Source organism: Palaemon carinicauda, chromosome 28 (genome assembly GCF_036898095.1).
Source record: "Palaemon carinicauda isolate YSFRI2023 chromosome 28, ASM3689809v2, whole genome shotgun sequence".
NCBI classification, from domain to species: domain Eukaryota; kingdom Metazoa; phylum Arthropoda; class Malacostraca; order Decapoda; family Palaemonidae; genus Palaemon; species Palaemon carinicauda.
The window spans coordinates 59,277,769-59,283,755 of record NC_090752.1 but is presented as its reverse complement, the minus strand read 5'-3'; the positions used below and the strand labels follow the sequence as shown (position 1 = coordinate 59,283,755).

General features: G+C 41.6%; 1 pseudogene; it reads left to right on the top strand.

The window, feature by feature from the left end:
* The window catches only part of LOC137622062 (uncharacterized), a 15,059-nt pseudogene extending 13,337 nt beyond the window's left edge, over positions 1 to 1,722 (top strand).
* The last annotated feature ends 4,265 nt before the right edge of the window (positions 1,723 to 5,987 follow it).

Sequence of the window (5,987 nt, the reverse complement as noted above, 5' to 3'; positions counted from 1 at the left end):
GAAAGCTCCGTGCCATTTGAATTACATCTCATAACAACATAATTATTCTTATATATTTCTAGGCACCGGCTGGCAAACGAATCTTTATCCATTTCCGGACCTTGAAAGCTCCGTGCCATTTGAATTACATCTCATAACAACATAATTATTCTTATATATTTCTAGGCACCGGCTGGCAAACGAATCTTTATCCATTTCCGGACCTTGAAAGCTCCGTGCCATTTGAATTACATCTCATAACAACATAATTATTCTTATATATTTCTAGGCACCGGCTGGCAAACGATTCTTTATCCATTTCCGGACCCTGAAAGCTCAGTGCCATTTGAATTACATCTCATAACAACATAATTATTCTTATATATTTCTAGGCACCGGCTGGCAAACGAATCTTTATCCATTTCCGGACCTTGAAAGCTCCGTGCCATTTGAATTACATCTCGTAACAACATAATTATTCTTATATATTTCTAGGCACCGGCTGGCAAACGAATCTTTATCCATTTCCGGACCTTGAAAGCTCCGTGCCATTTGAATTACATCTCATAACAACATAATTATTCTTATATATTTCTAGGCACCGGCTGGCAAACGAATCTTTATCCATTTCCGGACCTTGAAAGCTCCGTGCCATTTGAATTACATCTCGTAACAACATAATTATTCTTATATATTTCTAGGCACCGGCTGGCAAACGAATCTTTATCCATTTCCGGACCTTGAAAGCTCCGTGCCATTTGAATTACATCTCATAACAGCATAATTATTCTTATATATTTCTAGGCACCGGCTGGCAAACGAATCTTTATCCATTTCCGGACCTTGAAAGCTCCGTGCCATTTGAATTACATCTCGTAATAACATAATTATTCTTATATATTTCTAGGCACCGGCTGGCAAACGAATCTACATCCATTTCCGGACCTTGAAAGCTTCGTGCCATTCGAATTACATCTCATTCAACTTGGACCCCTATGGCTCCACGCCCCTGTACACAAAAGGCACGAACAAGATCTACTGCGGTTGGGGCATCCGGCCGCCAGTCTTCTCCTCTATCTCAAACACAATGAATGTCTACTACCACGGGAAAGTCTCGCGAATTGGTTTCAAGTTCATAGCTGTCGTTGGGCAGTAATTGAGTTATTTATGAAGATTTGGAATTCGCATCTCGAGGAGCTTTCGTTCAGCCATTGGATAAAATATAGACTTATCCTGAGATTGAAAAATAAAATTATTCTTAATTTCTTATTAACAGAATCTATGTCATTACAAGCTCCATTTTAAATTTTCAGGAAAATATAAACAATTTTTAAGTAGATAATATTCAAAAGATGATGTAAATATAACAATTGAAAGAGAATTGAGTCAATAATTCTTAAGTTTGGGATTTTTTTGGTTTTGAGTTTTTGTCGTGCAAAACATGTAATCGGCAAGCAAAGTTGAGTACAGTAGTGAGTTAAATCCCAATGCATTTCATTTATCGCTAAAAAAAGTGAAATCTTATGGGCAAGAGATTGGCACATGCAAAACTCAGGTCAAACCAATTAGACCAAAATAATTTCCAGTAATTACAATATTCTCATTAGGTCTCACAACTAACATGAAAAGAACAGAAATTTTTTTCTTTTTTCCAAAATATATCTATTGAAAAATGCTGAAAAAATCCAATATAAAAATATTTTATAAAGAATTAAAGTATCCTACGCTGGAGTGTTAGCCTTAATATCGCGTGGTTTTCCCTTTTCATTTTTACGATATACCATATTGATATGATGAAATAAAAAACGAAAACAAGTGACGTATCAAACTTTTCAATATCCTTTTGAGAGGACACCTCCATTTAGTTGCTATGTGGAGGCTTTGCCTTGTTAATGGCACCTCCTTTTATATGGCTCTTTTTTAATATTATTGGAGTCCCGGTGAATCTGCCAAGTTAGCAAACACTTCTCAAGTGTTTCAACTTTTATGGATATAAAATATGAAAGTCATTTAATAATCAAAACAATGGAAACGTAACAACTTCTAGTTGAAAATAACTTATACAAGGGATACAACAAATCACATTGTAATTGTGGCATGGTGGACTTAGTTTACAAAACAGTTATACAGTAATCAGTTAATGTTCCATTCAGGCAATTAAAAGGCTCGCACATATTATCATTATTACAAGCTAAGCTACAACCCTAGTTGGAAAAGCAGGATGCTTTAAGCGCAAGAGCTCCGAAAGGGAAAGTAGCCAAGTGAGGAAAGAAAATAAGGAAACAAGAGAACTCTAACCCAAGACAGTGCAAGGCCATGGTATAGAGGCCCTAACACTACCCAAAACTAGAGAACAATGGTTTGATTTTGGAGTGTCGTACTCCTAGATGGGCTGCTTACCATAGGTAAAAGAGTCTTCTACCCTTGTCAAGTGGAAAGTAGCCACTGAACAATTACAGCTTAGTAGTTAACCCCTTAAGTGTCAGGTGTAAGAGGAAAGAGGAGAATGTGTAAAGAATAGGCTAGACTATTCGATGTATGTGTAGGCAAAGGAAAAATGAGCCATAACCAGAGAGGGGTCCAATGTTGTACTGTCTGGCAAGTCAAAAGGGCCCCATAACTCTGGCAGTAGTATCTCAACGGGTGGCTCGTGCCGTGTCCAACCTACTATTTAACTTAGCACCATTCAAATCTGCATTTATGGTAGACTAGCCAGAAAGGATTATTTTCTCTTTTATGGTTACATGTTATGAACAAAGTGTCAAGAGGCGTTAGTTGCAAAATGCTGGAAGACGACTGATTCTCTTCCACGTCATAGCTTGACTGTGAAACATACAACTATGATACTTGACAAAAGAAATGACTGTTGTGACTGTGGGTGTTTTTAGATGGTTATCGTAAATCTACTGTTCCAAAGGCCAGCCAGAGGCCATTAGATTTACTTTGAATATGCATAACAAAAAAATGACTTTTTTGGACTCGGGCCATGTCGTCCTGATGGAAGGGCTCCTTTAGGTAGCCTTCTAAGGGATATTTGCTACAGTGATACTCCCAGAGAATTAAACCGAAGGTCTCCAGGATTCTAACTCCTGGTGCAAGTATCCAATAAAGGATATCGCATAATATCAGGGGACATATTCTAGATACGACACATAGCAATCTTCACCCCGAATAGATTTAACTCTTTTGATGTAAGGGAGAAGAGTGGCAAAAAAAGGGGGTGCCGTTCTAGGTACCTGGTGGACCTCCTTCCCTACTACTACTGCGACGCCATTCCTTTTCTTGTAGGCCTCTAAGCCTGTTGTGCTCCCCGTTAATTCGGTGTTTTGTTACAAGTTTTGGAATTATCATCGTGCAATCTCCAGCATCTTTATCTTCTGGAAAGTTGAGTATTAATTCTTTCCTGTGTATAATTTTAGTCTCCCTTTACACAGTTAAATTTCAGTAATTTAAGTGAGTTTGGGTGAGCGTTATCAAGACCGGGGGCAGCCATTTTACGACTGCAGTCGCCCGTTACAATTGCATTTATTTAGTCAGTTGGGCGACACTTCCCGGTATTAAGCTATAATATCAGCTAGTTAGGCAAATCATACAAACTGAGATATTGCATACGAGAATATTATTCCTCTTCATATTATGTGGCTTTACTTATCGTATGCGGCGGGAACCCCGGTGATACCAACTACCTTGGCCAGGGCTCCTTCCAGAGCGAGGCTACTCTCACTCATATTTACGTTAGTAAAGTAATTCCCCATGTTTAGCCTCACCCTATCGTTACTTCTCGATTCGTATGAGAGTTTACATTCTCTAGAATCTTTAGATAAGTTACGATATTCATTCTCTCTCAGAGAGAAGAGGCTAACCCCTTCCTCCTGCCCCGAGCGTCGCCGCCATTATAGGCGGCAACCACTGTCTCTTGCATCGCCGTCGAGTAGAATAAAGTTCTTACTGCCCCCCGGCTTTGATTTAGATAGTGACTACTCAGGGTGCCCTTGTCTTGCCGCCGACGATGTCGTCAGCACAGGAAGCTATGCTTCCTCAGTTTATTGTTTGAGGAAGGCGGTATACCTGCCGCCAACTCTGATATCAATAAACTAAAGACCCTCAACCCTTCCCCTTCTGTCCTTTAGTGACGTCATAGCCGTCACAAGATTCTTTCACTAGTATTCTGACAGTCATCCCGGCTTGCTAAGGTGGCTGCGTTACCGGCTGATACCATGCCGGTAGCAGTTAGTTCAGCCGTCTCTGCCACCTTCCCCCTTACTCCCTTCCTTCACAGGAAGTGAATAATATTGGGGGGAAGATTGAGACGGCTCCTGACGGCTGCCGGTGGGAAACCTAACATACTTTGGAAAGTCTTCAGCTCTTCTTTGAGCTGTCATCCACATTCATTGCCGCCGACTACATAGCCGGCGGCAGGCCCTTTGTGGATGGGTGGGCCCCAGAATCTGACAGATTCTTTCCCTTTCCTTTGGAACTTTCATTCTGGCAAGGAGACAGTAGGTAGTCTGATAGTCCTCCTACACTTCCCACTGTCATGTTCATTCATAATAATAGGAAACTCTACTACCCTATCCCTTTTTCTCTCTCTTATCAGTTAGTACCGCCAGGTACTAACCAAACACCGGCAATGCCGCCGGCAAAACTACTGTATGCAACTATACAGTAGTACACATGTTTTCCTACATACTCTGTGTTTCCTATCGCAGACAATTGTTGGGACTATGATATTCTGTTGAGGTTGAATACTCCCTCCACACCCAGATGATTTTTCTCAATCATCAGGGACTTAAAATATCCGATAGGTATTAATATATACTACAGGTGGATAATGTTAGTATAATATATTTACTAACTAACTCTAGTTCCTAAAGTTTTTCTACCTTGTATTCTCCCTATCAGGGAAATTGAATTTTAATACTGACGAAGGTCTCAGCAATGGCCTGGAAGAAGAAATACAGATGTGTCTTTTCTACTTCCTTTCAAGCTTACTATCTTAAGCTACTATAAACAATATTGATTACTATTGTTATTAAAAAATTTATGCTTTTATAGCACTGATATAAAAAACATAAATACTCATTTGGCCTTGTCCTTTACAGGAGGAGCCGATGGAGAACTGCGCAGCGTTGTTCTGCAACCACAAAGGGAAAGACTTTGGTGGTCACACAAAGTGCAGGACTCATGCCCCCTGCTGCATCGTGTCAGAGGTCCTAAGGTATTGGGACCTAAGGGTTGCCCCACCTGCTCAACCCTGCTGGCCAACGGCTTCGTCGAAGCCCCCCTAGTTACCATAGAGACTAGGGATACAGCGAGGGACATCTTCGAAAATGGGTAAAAGGGTTCCAGAAGAACTCTCCAGGACCGTACTTACCCAATGACTCCCTAAAGTGCCTACTGTTCCCCAAGGCCCTGCCGAGTGTGGTGGTGCCCCAGGTACAGGTCCGGTCCCCCTTCGTACAACTGAAGATCAACTCGGATATTAATAAGGCACTGGAAAGCATGTACATCCACCAAGAGAGGATGTCAGAAGTGTCCACCGACACTGAACAGGACCTACTGCAAGGTGGCCCTGAAGAAAACGTGGACCCTCCAAGAGCGGAGGAAGAAGGATCCGTATCAACGGCAACAGAAGACCCTCAGTTCGGCATACCTACCTATGCCGTCAACATCCTCGGCCCCAACTCCACAACCAGTTGCCCGGGTCAACAAGAATGAAGAGATTTTAACATCTATTCAACGGATGATGGAATTGTTCCAAAGGGAACAAGAGACAATGCGAGAATCGTTCAAGCAGCAGCAAAAACTGTGGCAGGAGAGGATGGACCGCCCTGGATCCACCAAGGGCACTGCTAAGAAGCCTCTTAGAGTGTCGGATCTCCCTCACTGCTCCAAAACTAATCCCTGGAGGTATGCGGAGCATATGCCCATGATGAATGGGAAACTGTTCGTCTCTGAGAAGTTGGGGCCCAGGCTGATTGAAGACCTCGAGTTTTGGCCTAACTTTT